The sequence below is a fragment of the Nicotiana sylvestris genome, chromosome 1 (assembly GCF_000393655.2).
Source record: "Nicotiana sylvestris chromosome 1, ASM39365v2, whole genome shotgun sequence".
NCBI lineage: Eukaryota > Viridiplantae > Streptophyta > Magnoliopsida > Solanales > Solanaceae > Nicotiana > Nicotiana sylvestris.
Genome location: NC_091057.1, coordinates 57,515,615 through 57,539,431, shown reverse-complemented (window position 1 = coordinate 57,539,431; position 23,817 = coordinate 57,515,615).

The following is a 23,817-nucleotide window of genomic DNA, read 5'->3' as shown; positions in this document are numbered from 1 at the left end:
CCATTTCAAAAGCTTTAAGTTGAATGAATTGAATAAGGTTTGATTTATGAGTAAATGACCTCGGAATTAGGATTTGAAGGTTCCAACAGGTTCGTATGATGATATTCGACTTGGACGTATGTCCAGATCGGGTTTTGGATGACTCGAGAGTGTTTCTATGCCTATTGTGGTAGTTAGCATTTTTTGAAGAATTTCATAAATTTGGGTTGAAGTGCATTTCAGTGTTATCGATGTCTGTTTGGGATTCCGAGTCTAGGAATAACTCCGTATGGTGATTCTGGTGTGGGAAGCGCGATCAGAAGTGGATTCGGAAGTCCGTAGGTTATTTTTGAGTCGTTTGGCTAAAGATAGAAATTTGAAAGTTTTTGAAAAGTTTGACCGGGAGTGGACTTTTTGATATCGAGGCCGGATACCGATTTCGGAAGTTGGAGTAGGTCCGTAATATCGAATATGACTTGTGTGCAAAATTTAAGGTCAATTGGACGTGATTTGATGGTTTTCGGCATCGAAAGTAGAAATTAAAGTTTCAAGTTCTTTAAGTTTAAATTGGGGATTGATTCATGATTTTAGCATTGTTTGGCATGATTTGAGGGTTTGACTAAGTTTGTATGGTGTTCTAGGACTTGTTGGTATGTTTGGGTGAGGTCCCAAGGGCCTCGGGTTGATTACGGGTGGTTAACGGATCAAGGTTTGGAATTTAGGAGCTGATAATGTTGGAGGACTGCTGGTGTAATCGCACCTGCGGAGTGGGCACCGCAGGTGAGAGCCCACAGAAGCGGGGGAAGGGCACAAATGCGAAGAAGATGCTGCAGAAGCGGAGTTGCAAAAGCGGCTAATAAATCGCAGATACGAAAGTCGTCTGGGAAGAAGGGTTCTTTTAAAAATCAGGAATTAGCCATTTTTCTCCCATTTTTCATTTGACTTGGGCAATTTTTGAGAGCTTCAAGGGGAGATATTCTTCAAGTATCACAAGGTAAGTTGTTCCCACTCATTATAAGTTAACTACATGATTTAGATACGGATTAAAGTATGGAAATTATTAGAAACTTGGGGTTTGAGGAAAAACCTAGAAAATTGGTATTCTTAGATTTTTTGCCATGATTTTGGACATGAAATTGAGAGTAAATTATATATTTGAGTTTGTGAGGTTGTGGACAAACTTTATCTTCAAAAAATTTCGGAATCCGGGCACGTGGGCTCGAGGGCGATTTTGTCAACTTTTTGATCGGGGTTAGAAATTGTTATAAATCAGATTATTATGAGTGATTGAACATATATTAATGGTTTTGCATAATTATTGGCTAGTTTTGGAGCATTGTGCATCGATTTGAGTCTTTGGAAGGGCGTGGAATGCCGGTTATGGAACTTCGGAGCGAGGTGAGTCTCCTTTCTAACCTTGTAAAAGGGAATTGTCTCCATAGGTGAATTAATTGGACGTGTGCTTCTATTTGTGGGGAATACATACACGCGAGGTGATGAGAGTCCGTGCGTAGCTAATATTATGCTTAAGTCCAAGTAGTCTAGGACCCAAAAGCATGCTTTATTTGAAATAATTGTACCCTTATTGACAATTTGAATTGCTTTAATCGTATCGAAGTGGTAAATGATTTTCTAAAAGAGTTAAACTTCGATTTCTCGACTTGTAAAAGAGAAATGGACACCTTCTTAAATAATTGTTTCCCTGATGAGGTCTTGATTGACTGTTTGAATGTGTATTTCTATGTGTACGTGCGTCGCATGTATGATTCGCGAGCGGGGTGGTTGTTGATTTATATTTGACCGTGTCGCATGTATGATTCGCGAGCGGGGTAATAGATGCATCTATAGTTCGCTCCATTCGACCCTCTAGTAGTGCAAAATTTAAATATCTGTTGGGTCGGGTCGTACGACCTCGACATGATTTTCACATGCTTGTATTGGTTTCCTTGCGATTCATAAATGTTGATCTTTGTTCTCCCTAGCCTGAGATAAATGTACAAATGATAAAAATGATTATAGAAATTTCCTATAAACGAAAGAATTGTTTACTTGCCTCAAGCTATTGAGTTACAGCCATTTTTATGAAAATCCTCGATTTACTATATTATTGGTATATTATTATTGGACCACTAGTAAGTGTCAAAGTCGACCTCTTGTGTGACGACCCGACTAGTCGTCTCATGAGTTACCACTCCATTTTCCCTATTTTTGCTTCTTTATGCTTTGTTTATCCGTGTTATGTGGTATCGGGTTGGTCGGATTGAGTTCGGAAAGGATTTGGTAAGGTTTGACACACTTAGTCTCTTTTGAGGAAGCTTAAGTTGGAAAAGTTCTGGATGTTGACTTATGTGTTAGAGGGCTCGGATTTTGAGTTTTGATGGTTCGGTTAGCTTCGGGAGGTGATTTGGGACTTAGGAGCGTGATCGGAATGAGTTTTGGAGGTTCGGAGTAGATTTAGGCTTGAATTGGTGAAGTTGATTTTTTGGCGATTTCCGATTGATAGGCGAGAGTTTGATATAGGGGTCGGAATGGAATTCTGAGAGTTTCAGTAGTTCCGTTATGTCATTTAGGATGTTTGTGCAAAATTTTAGGTCATTCGGACGTGGTTTGGTTGGGTTTTTGATCAAAAACGGAATATGGAAGATTTTAGAAATTTTGGCTTGAATCAGATGTGTTTTGGTTGATTTGATGTTGTTTGAGGTGTTTTGAAGATTGGTACAAGTTTTAATAAGGTATAAGGATATGTTTTTTCTTTTGGTTGAGGTCCCGAGGGCCTCGGGGTAATTTCAGATGGTTGATGAAGAGTTGATATTTTGGTGAAGTTGCAGAATTTTTGCTGCTTCTGGTATTTCGCACCTGCGGATTGGGAACCGCATGTGCGGCAGCGCATAAGCGAAGGATTTGGTCGCAGAAACGAAAAGGGCTTGAGGAGCAAGAAACCGCAGAAGCGGCAAAGAGGATCGCATCTGCGGAGTCGCAGATGCGGGAATGGGATCGCAGGTGCGGTAATGGGCAGTTAAATGGTTTCCGCAGAAGCGGATCAAGAACCGCAAATGCGGTACCACAAAAGCGGTTAACGGACCGCAAATGTGAAAATACCTGGTCAGAAGGTATATATTGCTTTCTTCACGAAGTTTTGCAAGATACTCCATTTTTTAAGACAGGAAAGAGGCTAAGACATAGGATTTCAAGAGGAATCAAAGGATATCAGTTGGGTAAGTTCCCTAAGCTTAATTTGAGTTTAAGATCATTTTTCCATTGTTTAATCATGGTTTTAGTTGAGATTAAGGAAGAAAAATTGGGGATTAGAGCTTGAGATTAAGAGACCTTTAAATAGGGATTTGAGGGGTCGTTTGGACTCTGATTTCAGCGTTCTTGATATGTATCGACTCGTGGAAGGATAAGTATTCCGTTGATGTGATTTTTATTGAGATCCGAGATATGGGCCCGGGGGTCGGGTTTTGGTAATTTCGGATTTTTTGGTATTATTTGATTGTTTTCGCTTGGGCTTCGTTCCCTTAGCATATTTTGATGTCGTGATTCTGATTTTGGATAGATTCGACACGAGTGTAGACCGATTCGAGGGGCAAAGGCATCGCGGAGTAGTATTTTCACCGGTTTGAGCTAAGTAACCATTGTAAATCTGGAACTGAGGGTACAAACCCTGGTATTTGACTTATTTTGATAAAAGTGGTGACGCACATGCTAGGTGACGAGCGTGTGGGCGTGCTCTGGTAGGGATTGTGACTTGGTCCGTCCTGTAGCGACTATTAAGCTGCGTATTTGATTTGGAACCTTATGATATTTCGTACTTTAGCTATTTATACTATATTACGGGCTTTATGCCGTATTTGGGGCCTTGTGCCGACCTGTTGCGACCCTTAGGGGCATTTTTACTATTTTTCCTCACTTTACTTGTTGAAAGTATATCCTCAGTCATGTTTTACCTGTTTATATGTTTAAAAATTGGTTTTATCACTCCACTTCTAATTGTGAGGACTGTTTGAGCTGAGTTCCTTAATTTCTATTGTTGTGCCCGAGAGGTTGCGAGGTTAATGACTGAGAGAGGTTAAGAACCTAATAGTGAGGATATTATATGTATATATTATGGATCGGGCAGCACGTCGCAGCGATATATATATATATATATATATATATATATATATTGGATCAGGCTGCATGCCGCATCGATATACATACTGAATCGGGCTGCATGCCGCAGTGATATATATAGTGGATCGAGTTGTGCGCCGCAGCGATATGATGCTTGGGCTGTAGGAGCCCTTCCGGACTCTGTACACCTCAGTGAGCGTAGTCGACTATAAATTATGGATCGGGCTGCACGCCGCAACGGTTACTATGATTTCTATTACTATGAGATATTAATGAGCCTGAGTGTTGAGAGCGAGTATTGAGTGACGAGAGTTGAGTCACGAGTGACTGAGAGGCTGTCCGAGAGGCCATATTCCGAGTGATACCTTGCCCGAGGGGCCCAATTATGATATTTTTATTGATTTCACTCTTCTTTTAAAATAAGCTCTATTTGAAAAATTGCTAAGAATATGATTTCAAGTTTTTAAACTGAAATTTGATGATTTTATGACGAAACTAGTTTTAAATTGTGAAATTGACATGTTATCCTGTTGTTTCTTCAGTTATATGATTTTTAACTGCTCGTCACTGGTTTCAGACCTTATTTACTTTAGTTACTTACTGAGTTGGCGTACTCACGTTGCTCCATGCACCTTCTGTGCAGATCCAGGTGCCCTAACGGTAGAGTGAGGGTCCTCAGCATTGTCAGAGTTTGCCAGAGACTGCAAGGTAGCTGCATGGCATCCGCAGCCCTGCTTTCTTCCTCTTATCCTTGTTTTCTCGCATTTTTGACTTGTTATGTATTAGACAGTCGGATTTGTATATTTAGAGGCTCTAGACTTGTGACACCAGATTATGGGGCTGTGTAGTTTCCTGTTATTTGACTTCCGCATATTTCCTGTTGCTTTAAAATGTTTATAATGAAATTGGGTATTTAAAACCTGCGTTAGAAAATGGCTTATTGTTAAAGGAAAAAGACTTGTGATTCATTGATTGGTTAGCTTGCCTAGTAATGTGATAGGTGCCATCACGACTGGTATTTGGGGTCGTGACAAGTTGGTATCAGAGCCTAGGTTACATAGGTCTCGCGAAAAAAGAGCCGGTTTAGTAGAGTCTTGCGGATCGATATAGATACATATGCATTTATCCTTGAGAGGCTACAGAACCTTTCGGAAAATTCTTCATATTCTTGAAATTCTTGTCGTGCAAATTTGTTATTCCGAATACTAAACTTCTATTATTCCATTCTCTCACAGATAGTGAGGACACATGCTACCGGGCAAGATGGACGGCCACCAGTTCCACCAGTTGGGGCCACCAGAGGTCGAGTACGCGGTCGAGGCCATGGTAGGGGCAGAGCAATTAGGGCAGCACCTGCAGATCCACCAGTTGCCCCAGTTCAGGATCAGGTCCCAGTTGTGGACGCTACAGCAGCACCAGTTCAAGCACCAGTTGTGCCCATTGTGATTCCAGGCCTTCAAGAGGCTTTAGCTCAGATCTTATTAGTGTGTACCAGTTTGACTTAGGAGATTTTAGTTACTACGCCCGCAGCTACTTCTCAGGTCGGGGGAGGCACCTAGACTCCCGTTGCTCGCATACCTGAGTAGGTTGTGCAGGGATTCCAGACGTTGGGGGAACCTCCAGCCCAACCGGTTGCACCAACTCAGGAGTTTGTGGTACTAGTTATGCCGGACGACGAGCAACGTCGACTCGAGAGGTTTGGTAGACTTAAGCCTTTGACTTTTTGCGGTGCAGAGGGTGAAGATGCCTAAGGGTTATTGGATAAGTGCTAGAGGATCCTTCGTACAATGGGGATCTTAGAGACCAGTGGTGTAGCTTTTATCACCTTTCAGTTTTCTGAGGCTGCCTTCACTTGGTGGGAGGTGTATAAGAGGCATAGGCATGTTGGTGCAGCGCCCCTTACTTGGCAGAAGTTCTCGGTTCTCTTTCTGGAGAAGTATGTGCCACAGTCTCGCCGAGAGGAGCTGTGCAAGCAGTTTGAGTAGTTGTGTTAGGGAGAGATGACTGTGACGCAGTATGAGATGCAGTTTTTCAAGTTAGCCCGTCATGCGGTTTGGTTGGTTCCCACAGATCAAGAGAGGATTATGAGGTTTTTTTATGGTCTCACATATCAGCTTCGGATTCTCATGACTAGGGAAAGGGTGACAGGTGCTACTTTCGAGGAGGTTGTTGACATCACCCATGAGATTGAGTCGGTTCGCCTCCAGGAGCGATAGGAGAGGGAGGACAAGAGGCCTCGTGGATCTGGTAGCTTTAGTGGTGCTCCTTCGAGGGGTCAGTTCCAGCAGGGAAGAGGCCGTCCCTTTAGATAGGCTCATTCAGCTCGCCCAGGGCATCGTATGGCATCATCGGGTCATGGTTCTCATAGTTCTCATCAGGGCCACTCATCACTCAGTGCCCTCCCAGCCCAGAGTTTGTCCCGTGCTCCATTAGTGCAGGGTTCTTCCATGCCAGGCCCTTATACTGGTCATTCTGGTGCTAGAGGTTCCCTTCAGTCCCCATCTCCAGCACCGGGGAGTTGTTATGACTGTAGAGAGTTTGGGAATATGAGGAGGCAGTGTCCTCGTCTTCATGATGGTTAGTCTCAGTAGAGGGGCCAGCCCTCGACTTCTGCTCCAGTTACTTCACCACCCGCCCAGTCAGCTAAGGGTGGAGGTCAGTCAGCCAGGGGTCGCCCTAGAGGGAGAGGTCAATTAGGTGGTGGTCAGGACCATTTCTATGCTCTTCCGGGTAGACTAGATGTTGTTGCTTCAGATGCCGTAATTTCAGGTATTATTTCAGTCTGCCACAGAGATGCCTCTGTATTATTTGATCCTGGTTCCACCTTTTCTTATTTGTCATCATACTTTGCCTGTTTTTTGGATGCGCCCCATGAGTCTCTTGTTTTACCTATTAATGTATGTATTCCAATGGGTGATACTGTTGTTGTAGACCGTGTGTACCGATCGTGTGTGGTGACTATTGGGGGTCTGAAGACCCGTGTGGATATTTTATTATTATGTATGGTGGATTTTGATGTCATTTTGGGCATGGACTGGTTATCTCCATGTCGTGCTATTCTGGACTGTCATGCTAAGACAGTCACATTGGCTATACCGGGTGTGCCATGGATTGAGTGGCGAGGTTTGACTGACTATGTTCCCAGTAGAGTGATCTCATTCTTGAAGGCTCAGTGTATGGTTAAGAAGGGATGTCTTTCGTATCTAGCCTTCATGAGGGATGTTGGTGTTGAGACTCTCAGTATTGATTATGTTCCAGTAGTGAGGGATTTTCCCGATATGTTTCTTGCAGACATGTCGGGCATGCCACCGGACAGGGACATTGATTTTGGTATTGACCTGGTGTTGGGCACTCAGCCCATTTCTATTCTGCCGTATCATATGGCACTAGCGGAGTTGAAGGAATTAAAAGAACAACTTCAGAAGCTCCTTGATAAGGGGTTCATTCGGCCTAGAATGTCACCTTGGGGTGCGCTGGTTCTATTTGTGAAGAAGAAGGATGGCACTATGAGGATGTGCATGGATTATAGGCAATTGAACAAGGTAACAATTAAGAACAAGTATCATTTGCCTCGCATTGATGATTTATTCGACCAACTTTAGGGAGCGAGAGTGTTCTCCAAGATTGATCTCCGTTTGGGTTATCACCAGTTGAAGATTAGGGACTCAGATATCCATAAGATAGCTTTCACAACACGATATGGTCATTATGAGTTCTTGGTGATATCTTTTGGGCTGACCAATGCCCCAATATCATTCATGCATTTGATGAACAGTGTGTTACGGCCTTATCTTGACTCGTTTGTCATAGTCTTCATTGATGATATTCTGGTGTATTCGCGTAGTCAGGAGGAGCACATGGAGCAATTGAGAGTTGTGTTGCAGAGATTGAGGGAGGAGAAGCTTTATGCAAAATTCTCCAAGTGTGAGTTGATCTTGGTACTCAAGTTGATCCGAAGAACATAGAGGCGGTTCAGAGTTGGCCCAGACCGTCCTCAGCCACAGAGGTTCGCAGCTTTCTTGGTTTGGCAGGCTATTATCGCAGGTTGTTTAGGGATTCTCATCTATCGCATCGCCCTTGACCAAGTTGACTCAGAAGGGTGCTTTATTTGTATGGTCGGACGAGTGTGAGGAGAGCTTTCAGAAGCTCAAGACAGCTTTGACCACAGCTCCAGTGTTGGTTTTGCCATCAGTTTCTGGTTCATATACCGTGTATTGTGATGCTTCGAGATTTGGGATTGGGTGTGTATTGATGTAGGAAGGTAGAGTTATTGCTTATGCTTCTCGTCAATAGAATCCCCATGAGAAAAACTACCCCGTTCATGATTTGGAGTTGGCTGCCATAGTTCACGCGTTAAAGATTTGGAGGCATTACTTGTATGGTGTGTCTTGTGAGGTGTTTACTGATAATCGTAGCCTCCGACACTTATTCAAACAGAATGACTTTAATTTGAGGTAGCAGAGATGGTTGGAGTTGCTTAAGGATTATGATATCACTATATTATACCATCCGGGAAAGGCCAATGTGGTGGCCGATGCCTTGAGCCGAAAGGCGGTGAGTATGAGGAGTTTGGCATATATTCCAGTTGGAGAGAGACCTCTTACAGTTGATGTTCATGCCTTGGCCAATCGGTTCATGAGGTTAGATATTTCGGAGCCCAGTCGGGTATTGGCTTTGTGTGGTTTCTCGATCTTCCGTATATGATCGCATCAGAGAACACCAGTATGATGATCCACATTTGCTTGTCCTTAATGCTTGTCCTTAAGGACAAAGTTCGGCATGATGATGCCAGAGATGTGACTATTAGTGATGATGTAGTGTTGAGGATGCATGACCGGATTTGTGTGCTCAATGTGGATTGGCTTCGGGAGTTGATCCTTGAGGAGGACCATAGCTCGCGGTATTCCATTCATCCGGGTGCCACGAAGATGTATTAGGATCTGAGACAGCATTACTGGTGGAGAAGGATGAAGAAAGACATTGTGGGATTTGTAGCTCGGTGTCTCAATTGTCATCAAGTGAAATATGAGAATCAAAGACTAGGTGTCTTGCTTCAGCAGATGGATATTCCTAAGTGGAAGTGGGAAAGGATCACTATGGACTTCCACGGACCATGAGGAAGTTTGATGCTATTTGGGTGATTCTGGATCGGCTGACCAAGTTCGCGGACTTCATTTCTGTGTGTACTATTTATTCCTCAGAGAGGTTGGCAGAGATCTTTATCCGGGAGATTGTTCGGTTGCATGGTGTCCCAGTTTCCATCATTTCAGATAGGGGCACTCAGTTTACATTGCAGTTTTGGAGGTTTGTGTAGCGAGAGTTGGGTACTCAGGTTGAGTTGAGCACAACTTTTCACCCTCAGATAGACGGGCAATTCGAGCGCACTATTCAGATATTGGAGGATATGTTGCGTGCTTGTGTCATTGATTTCGGAGGGTCCTGGGATCAGTTTCTATCGCTTGCAAAGTTTGCTTATAACAACAGCTACCAGTCAAGTATTCAGATGGCTCCATACGAGGCTTTGTACGGGAGGTAGTGTAGGTCTCCAGTTGGTTGGTTCGAGCCCGGTGAGGCTAGGCTATTGGGGACAGACTTGGTGCAGGATGCTTTAGAAAAGGTGAAAGTGATTCAGGAGAGGCTTCGTGCAGCGCAGTCGAGGCAAAAGAGTTATGCTGGCAGGAAGGTTCAGGATGTGTCCTACATGGTTGGTGAAAAGGTTCTGTTGAAGGTTTCGCCCATGAAGGGTGTTATGAGAGTTGGGAAGAAAGGGAAATTGAGTCCTCGGTTCATTGGGCCTTTTGAGGTGCTTCGGAGGATTGAGGAGGTGGCTTATGAGCTTGCTCTGCCACCCAGCTTATCGAGTGTGCATCCGGCATTTCATGTTTCTATGCTTCGGAAGTATAATGGGGATTCGTCTCATGTTTTGGATTTCAGCACGGTTCAGTTGGATGATGATTTGACTTATGATATGGAGCCAGTAGCTATTTTGGGTCGTCGGGTTCGAAAGTTGATGTCAAAGGATATAGCTTCAGTGAAAGTGCAATGGAGAGATCAGCCCGTGGAGGAGGCTACCTGGGAGACCGAGCAGGAGATGCGGAGCATATATCCTCACCTGTTTGAGGCTTCATGTATGTTTCTTGACTCGTTCGAGGACGAATGTTTATTTAAGTTTGGGAGGATGTGACAACCCGGCTAGTCGTCTCATGAGTTACCTCTCCGTTTTCCCTATTTCTGCTTCTTTATGCTTTGTTTATCCGTGTTATGTTGTATCGAGTTGGTCGGATCAAGTTTGGAAAGGTTTTGGTAAGGTTTGAGACACTTAGTCTCTTTTGAGGAAGCTTAAGTTGGAAAAGTCAACCGGCTATTGACTTATGTGTTAGAGGGATCGGATGTGAGTTCTGATGGTTCGGTCAGCTTCGAGAAGTGATTTGGAACTTAGGAGCTTGATCGGAATGAGTTTTGGAGGTTCGGAGTAGATTTAGGCTTGAATTGGCGAAGTTGATATTTTGGCGATTTCCGGTTGACAGGTGAGATTTTGATATATGGGTTGAATGGAATTCCGAGAGTTGTAGTTGTTCCGTTGTGTCATTTGGGATGTGTGTGAAAAATTTTAGGTCATTCGTATGTGATTTGGTTGGGTTTTTGATCAAAAGCGGAATATGGAAAAAATTAGAAAATTTGGCTTGAATCCGATATGTTTTGGTTGATTTGATGTTGTTTGAGGTGTTTTGAAGATTGGTACAAGTTTGAATAAGGTATTAGGATATGTTTGTGCTTTTGGTTGAGGTCCCGAAGGCCTTGGGGTGATTTCGGATGGTTGACGGAGAATTGAGATTTTGGTGAAGTTGCAGAATTTTTGCTGCTTCTGGTATTTCCGCACCTGCGGATTGGGGACCGTAGGTGTGGCGCCACATAAGCGGAGGATTTGGTCGCAGAAGAGAAAAGGGCTTGAGGAGCAGGAAACCGCATAAGCGGCTAAGAGGACCGTATCTGCGGAGTCCCAAATACGGGAATGGGATCGCAGGTGCGGTAATGGGTAGTTAAGTGGATTCCGCAGAAGCGGATCAAGAACGGCAAATGCGGTACCGCAAACTCGGTTAACTGACCGTAGATGCGAAAATCCCTGGCCAGAAGGTATATATTGCTTTCTTCACGAAGTTTTGCAAAATACTCCATTTTTGAAGACAGGAAAGAGGCTAAGGCATAGGATTTCAAGAGGAATCAAAGGATATTAGTTGGGTAAGTTCCCTAAGCTTAATTACTTGGGTTTAAGATCATTTTTCCATTGTTTAATCATGATTTTAGTGGAGATTAAGGGAAAAAAATTGGGGATTAGGGCTTGAGATTAAGAGACCTTTAAATAGGGATTTGAGGGGACATTTTGACTCAGATTTCAGTGTTCTTAATATGTATAGACTCGTGAGAGGATAAGGATTCCGTTGATGTGAATTTTATCGAGATTCGAGATGTGGTATTGGGGGTCGGGTTTTGGTAATTTCTGGATTTTTGATATTATTTGATTATTTTCGCTTGGGCTTCGTTCCCTTAGCATATTTTGATGTTGTGATTCTGATTTTGGATAGATTTGATGCGAGTGGAGGCCGATTCGAGGGGCAAAGGCGTCGCGGAGTAGTATTTTCACTGGTTTGAGGTAAGTAGCCATTGTAAATCAAGAACTGAGGGTACAAACCCCGGTATTTGACTTATTTTGATAAAAGCGGTGAAGCACATGCTAGGTGACGAGCGTGTGGGCGTGCACTGGTAGGGATTGTGACTTGGTCCATCCCATAGCGACTATTAAGTTGCGTATTTGATTTGGAACCTTATGATATTCCATACTTCAGTTATTTATACTATATTACGGGTTGTATGCCGTGTTTGGGGCCTTGTGCCGACCTGTTGAGAACCTCAGGGGCATTTTTACTGTTTTTCCTCACTTTACATGTTGAAAGCATATCTTCAGTCATGTTTTACCTGTTTAAATGTTTAAAAATTGGTTTTATCACCCCACTTATAATTCTGAGGACTGTTTGGGATGAGTTCCCTAATTTCGATTATTGTGCCCGAGAGGCTGCGAGGTTAATGACTGAGAGAGGTTGAGAACCTAATAGTGAGGATATTATATGTATATATTATGGATCTGGATGCATACCGCAACGATACTTATATGGATCGGGCTGCACGCCACAGCGATATATATATATATATATATATATATATATATATATATATATATATATATATATATCGGGCTGCACGCTGCAGCGATATGATGTTTGTGCTGTAGGTGCCCCTCCGGAGTCTGTATACCCCAGTGAGCGTAGTCGACTATAAATTACGGATCGGGCTGCACGCCACAGCGGTTACTATGATTTTTATTACTATGAGATATTAATGAGCCTGAGTGCTGAGAGCGAGTATTGAGTGACGAGAGTTGAGTCACGAGTGACTGAGAGGCTGCCCGAGAGGCCATATTCCGAGTGATACCTTGCCCGAGGGGCTCAGTTATGATATTTTTACTGATTTCACTCTTCTTTTAAAATAAGCTCTGTTGGAAAAATTTCTAAGTATATGATTTCAAGTTTTTAAACTGAAATTTGATGATTTTACGACGAAACTGGTTTTAAACTGTGAAGTTGACCTGTTATCCTGTTGTTTCTTCAATTATATGATTTTTAACTGCTCGTCACTGCTTTCAGACCTTATTTACGTCATTTCCTGTTGCTTTAAAACGTTTATAATGAATTTGGGTAGTTAAAACTGTGTTAGAAAATAGCTTATTGTTAAAGGAAAAAGGGTTGTGATTCATTAATTGGTTGGCTTGCCTAGTAATGTGATAGGCGCCATCACAATTGGTATTTGGGGTCGTGACATCTCGTCTCTACTTCTTTGAGATTAGACGGGATACTTACTGGGTACACGTTGTTTTTGTACTCATACTACACTTGCTATGCATTTTTGTTGCACAAGCTGATGTATGTCTAGTGGCCTAGTTCGGTGCAGTAACATCGTTGATACAGAGACTTAGGTAAGTTGCACTCCTTGAGACGACCCACAATCAGTAAAGTCTCTATCTGAGTACTGTATTGTATTTTTTCTACTGTCCAATTTGTATTCCGGATGGTTATTGTATTACATGGTTTCCTAGAAATAGCTCACGCACTTATGACATCGGGTTCTGGGATGATTATGGGATTATTCATTATTAAGTTTGTTAAAGACATCATTTTTATTTCAGTGAATTTATATATTTATTGTTTAATGTACAAAAGAAATGATTTCAATAAATACTAAAATAGAAATTTAATTAACTTCTTGGTGTTGGCTTTCCTGACAGGGATATCTGGCGCTATCACGACCCATAGTGATTTTGGGTCGTGACAACATGGTATCAGAGCACTAGGTTCACGTAGGTCTCACAAGTCATGAGCAAGTCTAGTAGAGTATTGCGGATCGGTACGGAGACATCTGTACTTATCTTCGATAGGCTACAGGGCTGTTAGGAGCACTTCCCTTCTTGATTCCTCATCGTGCAGTTTGATTCCTTTGAGGCTTATGCCTTTGTTTCATTCCTACTAGCTCTTGTGTGAAGCGAAGCGCTTATTTTAAATCAGGAATTGAGGAATTTTAATGGTACTATAGATAAGGTGCGGGATGTTTCTCCCTGCGAAGTTGTTTGGGCTATTGTCATCGCCTTGCTGAAGGATATTCTATCGTTTCAGCTCAGTAGTTGTACTTCTGAGAGCTTTGAGGCTATGCATAGGTTGATATTATACTTATGAACCGTGCAGTACTGATGTGATGGTAGGATGCTTGCCTATGTGTCGGGGCAGTGAATGACTTGAAAGGAGATTTACTCAAAGCACGATTCAGAGATTTGGTATTTAATTTCTGGTGGAGGAAAGGAAATCGGACTATAAATGTTCAGGTTTGGGTTGATAAGGTAATGAGACTTGGTGTTTTCAAGTGTGGTGGAATATTTTTCTATGACGTGGTGTCGTCGTCCTCGATTGAATGTGTTAAGTTCGCCGGTGTTATAATCTTCTACAATTCGCCTTTGGGAAGGATATTGTGAGATAATATTAGAGAGTGGCTGTCAGAGATTGATGATAGGCTATAATTACGTATTTCAGTCACTTATTACATCTAATTTACTGCACTTTAATTGAGTTTGAGCTTTAATCGCTAGTGTTTTGCACTAATGGTGTATTTTATACCTTGTAGGAGTGATTCCGAGCTATATAGATGTTATGGAATGAATTCAAGTGATTTGAAGCTTTGAAGTCTGAGTAAAAGCTCAAGGAATTAAGTCGGGATCGTGTTCGGGGGTCAACGGATGATAGCTAGAACAAATGAAGAATCGACTAGGCATATTGCGCACTGTTTAGTAAAATGCACACAACTGTTTGCTCAGAACTCCATTTGGACTCTACAATATATGGTTGCAAAGCTAACTCAAAGGGATACAACTTTAATCTTTTATGTTTTTCCAAATTCCCAACATAACAGGGTCAAAAGAGCACGTCAAGTGCGCGGCCATGCTCACACTGCGCTCGTTAGGCAGAATCAAAGTAGATATGCGTGGTCTAAGCGCGGTCCAAGCGCGGCCATGCACGTCCTGTCCGGAAAATGTGTCCCTTTCCGCGTAGGAGAAGGTGTAATTGTTTGGGCCCAACCCTACTTGGTATATATACATGTAAAAACGGTAGTTTGAGGAGGTTGGACAAACTTTTGACATAATCTAGACCTAAGGAGGCAAGAGACATTAGATTCGACCTAAGGAGGCAAGAGACATTAGGAGCAAGGCGGAGAATTCTTCCACGTATTTTTTTACTTCTTTCTTCCTATTTCCATTGTTGGTTATGGATTTGAGTATTGTGTTTTCATATACTTTTATGAATAGCTAATTTGTTATCTAGAGTTTTGATGGAACCTTTTGTAGGATAAATTCTTGTTATGTTTTTATATAATTGAGCCGTTCGATTTCTCTACTGGTTCAACTACGTGTTTATTGTTGTTGATTGAATGGCCATCGATTGATTGTGCCTATTTATTATGTGTTGCTTGATAAAGGATACATATTTTGGTGCTTGTTAAACAACGTCACTCCTAACGTATGTGAGACATCAATACAGAGGGTTTAAAGGCAAGTTTAGAAATAACAAAGCCTTGACGTGGTCATAGTGAGCGGTTAGATTAAGCCAACTAGTGTAGTTCGAGAGAATATGTCTAGTAAATTGTTGTAGTTGCTCAAGAGAGAATTACGACACCTAAAGTGCTCATGATCATGGCGAAATTGTAGGGAACATAGCTAGAAGGATTCCAACAATTGGGGAAATCATAACTCTATACCTCCTTAATTTAGTCTCCAACCCTTTGTCTCGTTGAATTTTACCGCTTTCTAGTATTTGCTAGTTAATTAGTTAGAAATATAAATCTCAATCTTTATAATTTAGAAATTGTTCAAACTTGTCTTTTGAGCGATATTAAACAGATATAGCTAAGCCTTAGTTCTCTGTGGGATTTGACTCCGGGCTTTTAGACCTGATTATATTTGTAGCAACCGCTTATCCTTTTTAGGACTAGAGTTGGGCATGATCAAATTTTGGCGTCGTTGCCGGGGAACTAACGGTGTAGTTGTAGCTATATATATCGCTAAGGTTCAAGTTTGAATTTTTATTTGTTTTGTTTTTTTTTTTGTTTTTTTATAACTGTTGATTTGAGAAACATGACATTCTATTATTGATCTCCATACATATTGTGAAGGAAACCACCCGTGGCAAAATTTTCAAAGCATTCGTGAGAGCGAGTTATGTGCACCAACTCAATCTTATTTATGGAATGTGTGTGATGTGTGTGGTGGTAAAGATGGTCACTTTTATGGTTGTGCTTATATTTCTTATCTTTCTCCAACCCTTACTATAATGGTTCTACCTTTTTCTTGTGAAGTTAATAGGAACAAAGAACCTGGGGATGTAGACCTGAACGAGATCAAGGATATGTTAAAGTGCCTTCTAAAACAAAATAATGAAAAACAATTGCAGATAGAAAGGCAAGAGGCAACTATTCGCAAGTTGGAGGCTCGATTGAGTCGAGTGGTTGGAGCTTTTAATGCTCAACAAGCCAATATTGAGGATAGTAGCCAAGAAGAGCATGAATTTGAGGTGTTAATTGGGGAGGTCAAAGTAGAACATCAACAACCTAGCCAACTACAATTTGAGGATGTCAATGTTGAAGAAGTGAGACTAGATCTAGCCAAGGACTTTGAGGATATAAATTTTGTTGACTCCAGTATCATTGATGTTAACGATGTTGAAAGTCCTAAAGTTCATGTGTTTGAGCGCATTGGTCCACACTCCAAGCATTTTTCCACATTATGTTTGGATGATGATATGGAAATAGAGTCATCCGAACCAATTAAAGAGACAAGGAATGAGGAACAAGGTGCATATATTCTAGAATTCTTCTTCCTAGAAAGTCAGGATTACATACCTCATACAAAAAGGCCAAGGAGTGCAGAATACTACATTATTTCCTTGGGCCAGTTAGATTTGTTCCACCGCCCCATGACCATAATCATAAGCTTGAATCAAAACTTGGGGTTCAATTCATAAGCTCGAGGTGGAGACAAAAAGTGATTCATGTCGTGCCGCGACGTTAAATCAAGCGCTTGTTGGGAGGCAACCCAACTTTACTGCTTATTTTATTTTATTTTATTTTATTAATTGTATTATTTTTGTAGTGTCCCTTTTTGATCTTCTAGGAACATGGAAAGCAAAGCTATTGGAAGGATGCAACAGCAAACCAAATGGTTGGAACTATGTGTGGGGTACCCGCATGAAGGACCAAGCTTGGGAGAAGTTTGAGTACCCCATGAGCTGTTAGTGCTTCGGCCTTTGGCCTACCACGGAGTCTCTTTTACCCTTTTATTAGTTATGGTGTGCATTGGGGTCAATGCACAATTTTAAGTGTGGGGTGAGGAGATTGTCTGGGTGACTTTCTATGCTATTTTAGTTGTGTTAGTTTAACTAAATATTTATTTTTTATTTTTTTAGAAAATAAAAAAAATAAAGATTGGACTTTTCCCAACGATGGATCTATTAGACAATTTTCTTGAGGGATTTAATTCTAAAGAAAAAGACAAAAAGATTTTCTTTTTAGGTAGTGTAATAATTCCCCCTTGGTTTTTCTTTGTGCCGCGGTTCTTTTCCAAGGGTTTTATTTGAACCGGGGATAGTTAGTTTTATTTTTTTAGGAATAGGAGCCATTTTGTTGTGTTTTGAATTGAAGCAATATCTCTTGACTTTGTTATGCCTTGAGAATATTGAGTACTTTGGTTGTGATGCTTAAGCTCAGTTTTTGATGCTTGTAGAAGTACCTTAAATTGTATGATTTTAAATTTGCTTAACTGCTTTAATTAGTGTGTCTTGATGAATCCAATTTTGAGTGAGTCTTGTGCCATGCGTGTGTGAAGTTTGGGTGTTATTCTGTGCATTGCATTTGATGCCTAGAACTTGCCCCGTGTATTTGCAAAGCAAAATAGTAGTTTTGTTCAATCTTGGAAGTGATACAGGCATTTTTTTGTTGAGTCAGATATGTATATTTTACCCACCTAATTGTTATGTATCGTAGTTAACCCCTTTGAGCTTGTAATCCTGTTTCTTTAGCAACCATATTACAAGTCTTACCCAATTGTTTGAATTAACCATCTATTTGAACCTTTTAACCTCTTATGAGCACTTGAATTGTTTATAAACTGTGTAAAAGTTAAACTGTGGGGTGGTTGGTTTGGCTTTTGAGTGGAACTAATTAAATAAGGAGAAAGGTGCATTGTTTTGAAAAAGTAAGAGTCACTTGAATTGAAAAAAAAAAGAAAAAAAAATTGGATTGTTGTGAAAAATATTCCTTGATAAGTGGTGGCTCTTGATGTAGGTGTGCTTAAAGAGAATGGAGTTAATATATAGTGACGTGAAGGTGGAGTTGTGGTTTCACATAAGTATAGGGTTTGAATGTTAAATTATATGTATTAAAGTGTTAAGGGAGGTATAGTCACTCTTATATCTAAATGTATCCTACCCGTCCCGCATCCTACATTACAAACAAATAAAGTTCTAATTGATCCTAGATTGAATGAGCTCGATTAGTAGAGTAGTACACTACGGGCAAGTTTATGGTGCATCTTTTGCGGCATATGAATGTTATTTATGAGAGTGAGTGAACACTCTTTCTATCTTGAGTTCCTAAGTGTTCTTACATTTTATTATGTGGAACTACTCTCTTATGTTGTGTGAGGGCACTTGATTCATGAAGGAAAGGTAATGTTAGTGACCTATATATTAGAGTAAGTGGGTGAGTTATGAATAATGTATGGTATTTGTGAGTCAAATATTGAGGTGAAGATGTTACGCTTTTGTGCTTAGTCTATTTTAAATATTCTTGGTGTAATAAGTTAGGAGAATTATTTAAAAAGGTCGTGTCTATATAAAGTGTAGTTTGATTGCTCGAGGACGAATAATGGTTTAAGTGTGGGGTGTTGATGATTGGCTATAATTACGTATTTTAGTCGCTTATTACACTATAATTTACTGGACTTTAATTGAGTTTGAGCTTTAATCGCTAGTGTTTTGCACTAATGTTGTATTTTATGCCTTGTAGGAGTGATTTTGAGCTATGTAGATGTTATGGAATGAATTCAAGTGATTTTGAGATTTGAAGTCGGAGTAAAAGCTCAAGGAATTAAGTTGAGATCGTGTTCGGGGGTCGACGGATGATAGTCAGAACAAACGAAAAATCGAGTAGGCATATTGCTTACTGTCTAGTAAAACGCACATAACGTTTTGCTTAGAACTCCATTTCGACTCCACAATATATGGTTGTAAAACTAACTCAAAGGGATACTACTTTCATGTTTTATGTTTTTCCAAATTCCCAACAGATCAGGGTGAAACATGCGCGTCAAATGCGCGGCTGCGCTCAGACCGCGCTCGTTAGGAAGAATCAAAGTGGATATGCGCGGTCTAAGCACGGTCCAAGCGCGGCGAAGCACATCCTATCCGGAAAATGTGCCCTTTTTCATTTAGGAGAAGGTGTAATTGTTTGGGCCCAACCCTACTTGGTATATATACATGGAAAAACGGTAGTTTGAGGAGGTTGGACAGACTTTTGACATAATCTAGACCTAAGGAGGCTAAGGAGACCGGAGATTCAACCTAAGTAGGCAAGAGACATTAGGAGTAAGGCGGAGAATTCTTCCACGTATTTTTTTACTTCCTTCTTCCTATTTCCATTGTTGGTTATGGATTTGAGTATTGTGTTTTCATATACATTTATGAATAGCTAATTTGTTATCTAGGGTTTTGATGGAACCTTTTGTAGGATAAATTCTTGTTATGTTTTTATATAATTGAGCCGTTGGATTTCTCTACTTGTTCAACTACGTGTTTATTGTTGTTTATTGAATGGCCATCGATTGATTGTGCCTATTTATCATGTGTTGCTTGAGAAAGGATACATATTTAGGTGGTTGTTGAACAACATCACTCCTAACGTATGTGAGACATCAATACGGAGTGTTTAAAGGAAGGTTTAGAAATAACAAAGCCTTGACGTGGTCATACTGAGCGGTTAGATGAAGCTAACTAGCGTAGTTCGAGAGAATATGTCTAGTAAATTGTTGTAGTTGCTCGAGAGAGAATTATGGCACCTAAAGTGCTCACGATCAGTAGAGAATACATTGGCAAAATTGTAGGGAACATAGCTAGAAGGATTCCGACAATTGGGGAAATCATAACTCTAGACCTCCTTAATTTAGTCTCCAACCCTTTGTCTCGTTAGTTGATAATTTTACCGCTCTCTATTATTTGCTAGTTAATTAGTTAGAAATATAAATCTCAATCTTTACAATTTAGAAAATTATTCAAACTTGTCTTTTTAGTGATATTAAACAGATATAGCTAAGCATTAGTTCTCTTAGGGATTTGACTCCGAACTTTTAGACCGGATTATATTTGCAGCGACCGCTTATCCTTTTTAGGACTAGAGTTGGGCGTTATTATAGATTGCGAGGTGCGGTGGTTAAGGATTGAATGGGTATTTCTAATGCTGACAGCTCGAGAAGTAGGATCTTTGGAAATGGTTGAAGTTAGTAGCCATCTATCGGTTCAAGTGCTACAGAGATAGACATTGGTGTAAGGCAACAACTAGGCAGCAAAGGATGAGGAAGGACATGTGGGAAGTGTCAGGCGATGGTTAAATTTCTAGAAGGCCAGGTATAAGAAGCAAAAGTCCAGTAGTTGCTTACAGGAGTGAGTTTGACCAAAGTGGGAGAATGGCAGAGTAGCATATGAGTTCAGTAGCAGGATAACTATACACCTTGAGGAAAAGCTTAGGGTGATTTGGGAATTTAACGGACGGCGATTGGGTCCACGGGCTTAAATTGAAATATTGGCTATTTTATGGTGGGAGATTGGATGAAACAGAAAGGGAGTTGCTTGATATGATGAAGTATGCAATATATCTTTGAATTGGAAGATACTGTCACATATTTAGTTGATATCCATAAGAAGTGAATGATTAGTGCAATTGGTGAATGAGCACGAGCTTAGGATGGGTTATTGATGTCGTAGTGATTGTGCCCCATGCAGTGATGTTGGAAGATGTCAGTGTGTAATTTCCAAAGGTGTGTTATCTCCTGTGAGTAGGTCAGCGGTTGCGTGGTTGGCAAAGCTTCTGTGAAGGTTTTTGCGGACTATCCAATAAGAAGTCGAATATCTGATTGTTGCTAGAGATTCAGAGTGTTCATGAAATGCTAACAAAAGGATTTTGAGGAATTTGGTGGGTTGGTTGTGTTAGATCATGTCAAAAATGAAGAAATAATCTTGGTGGGTTCTAGCTTTTTGTAATAGTAGCTTCAAGCTAAGTGGGAGGGTCCCACTGCCTACGATTAGGTTGCATAGTTATATACTTGTGAGGTTCGGGTTATCATCATATTGGTGAGTTATTACAGCTAAGAGAAAAGAACATAAGTGGTAATTTGAGCAAAGGAATTTATAAAAGTGTGTTATAGTTGGCCTTATTGACATATGTTCAGGCTTTGGGAAGATTCAGGATTTATGCTTCGTACTGAGGTGATTTACAAGGAAAGTGATTCAGTCGGGTGCTTCATTGAGGTGGGTGTTCATATGCCAGCGGAGCCTTGGAGTTGATCATATTCGGGACCAAGCCAAAGTGGGTGACTCTCACAACGGTCCTAGTGAATTCGAAGGTTAAAATGCAGTGCTTAAGGATTTCAAGCCCGTGGTATGGTTAAGAATCGAGCTTTTGCAGTAGATCGGAAGAGAAGGCTCTGAATATCCTATGATAATTTTGGCTTGCAGTGTAGCATTTGGGTGAATGAGACAAATAGACTTCGGATTCATAGAGGGATTATCGGAATGGGTGTATCAGTTGAGGATGCGAATATGCGCCCAAGGAAGGTATTAGATGTTTCGTGGGATTTGAGATAGCATGGTCTCATGATACAAGACCACTCGGTATGAGTGCGAATTGAGTGTGTGATGTGTTGAATGGAGTTATTATTATTTCTAAGGCAATCAAGAATAAACAGGAAGAAATTAGATCGGTAAGCCATAATGGAATTGGCATATTGGTGGTAGTGATCAGTTCCTTCAGTGTGATTAAGTTATGCATGTGATTCGTGATGGCGTGTGAGGCTTGACGGCCATCATGATTGATTTTATTTGGAAGTATTCAAGTATTATGGCCCGTTATGTGTAGGCGGATCCCGGAAGCATTATGGTGGTTCAGACCACTAGTTGAGGATTGGAATGTCCTACAGTTATGAGAAGTTACTCGCGTATTTCTAGGGTTCTCTTGGAATGAGTTAAGTAAAAGTTTCTAGGTGATGAAGTGTTCACCCTATTAGTGGTTCAGGAGTTATGATGAAATTCTGGCGCTATCACATATTGGCTTGTTAGGTGCAGTGAGCGATATAGGATTTAAAAGTGAGGATCCAGATTGCGGTTCGGTGTTTGTCGAAGGCTTTGCATCTTGGTTACGGATTCTTGATATGCTTTACAAAATTAGTACGACCGGTGGTGTGGATGTGCAGATTCGTTATCTAGTATGGAAGGTCATGGGAGCGTACCTTACGGGAAGATTGTATAAGTGTGACATGTAGTCACTTGATTGATTGAAGATTTAAACTAAGTGTGAAGATTTTGGTAGTATCACTAATTTGAGGATTTATGCTTGGAGGGCACGTGGTTTGTTGGGTTGTGTACTGTGGAGGTTTACTCCGGTTATGATGGTTGTTCTTGTGAGTTATAGGAAAAAGGGGTATTTATGGACCCTTAAAATGTTATTTTCCTAGTACGGTGCGATCAGAATCGGCATATGGTCTGTGAGTGGATTTAAATATGAATATGGGCTTTATATCAGGCTAGATGAGTTCATCTCAGTGTAGCACTCCTCATGGAGGAGTATTCGGATGTGGGATGTTATTTCGTTGTTGGCTATTTCATGTAATACTATATGGTGCCATGTGAGTTGTGAAACGACTTGATAAATTTCTTATATGTTGAGTTTCCACATAGCGATAGCGTTGTGTGAGCAGTATGGCTCTTGAGATTTAAGTCATATATCACACCTTAGTTGTGCTTGAGTTTTGTAGCTTATGGCGCTATATGTCTCCCCAGGGATGGTATTAGGCACTTAGCGTGCTTGTGGTCGACATTCGGTAGTTAGTAGTAGTGAGAAATTTAGCTTGGTGTGTATCACTTTATGTGATTTCTATGTGTGGATCGGGTGGTACGCTGCCATAGGTATGTTGGTTGTATTGGGTTGCATGCCGCAACGATTTGATGTTGAGTACAAATTTCTATATTCTAGTTTCTGTGTATTTTGTTTCCCATTTTCTGGGTAAAGTTCATATTAGTTGTGTTAGTTGAGTAGTCCCTTCCAAAGTTCGATTTCCTTATGTATCACGTTCAAGTTTGGGGCCTATCGGCACATTTTGGCATCATATGAGACTTTTGGTCATGTCTGGTGTGGCTTATAGCCTGAGCAGTTCGTACTAGGTAAGACGAGATTGTTGGATCTAGGAGAAATGTGATTGGATTATACGATGTATATTAAAGAGCAAATACCATTATTTGGTTCAGAATGAGGTAATGATTCTTGTCAGGAGTATAGACTCAACGGTTCGTCGACTCGGCAGTTGGTTATGAATTTCTACACATATCTTCCATCATGGCGGTATTGCAAAAATTGGGACAAGATTTATATATGTCATGAGGTGCCTTGTAAGCATCAGATTTGGGAGATGTCGGTTATTTTGATCATAGAATGTTATTATGGTCCGTTAATGATGTGGCGCATGGTGAGAATTCAGCAAAGGTATGCAATCTTGTATTGGTGCATCTTGTAGTGATAGATACGGTATTTGTAGGTTGGAAGCAGGCCTAGCAGAGAATTTCGGATGTTGGACCTAGGCTCTAAGGTTTATGTTGCCTAAATGAAAGAGGATATCTTCATATCTGATCGAGCTAATGTAATCAAATCAGTTGTGGTAGCACGGGTAGGTGCACGAGGTGTTAAACAGTAATTTCAGACTACTCCAGCGCAATTCTCAGCACGTTCAAGGATGAACATATCATTTAAGTAGGAGAGAATGTAACTACCCGACCGGTCTCTTTGAGCTCTAGCGCATCGTTCTGTCATTCGAGG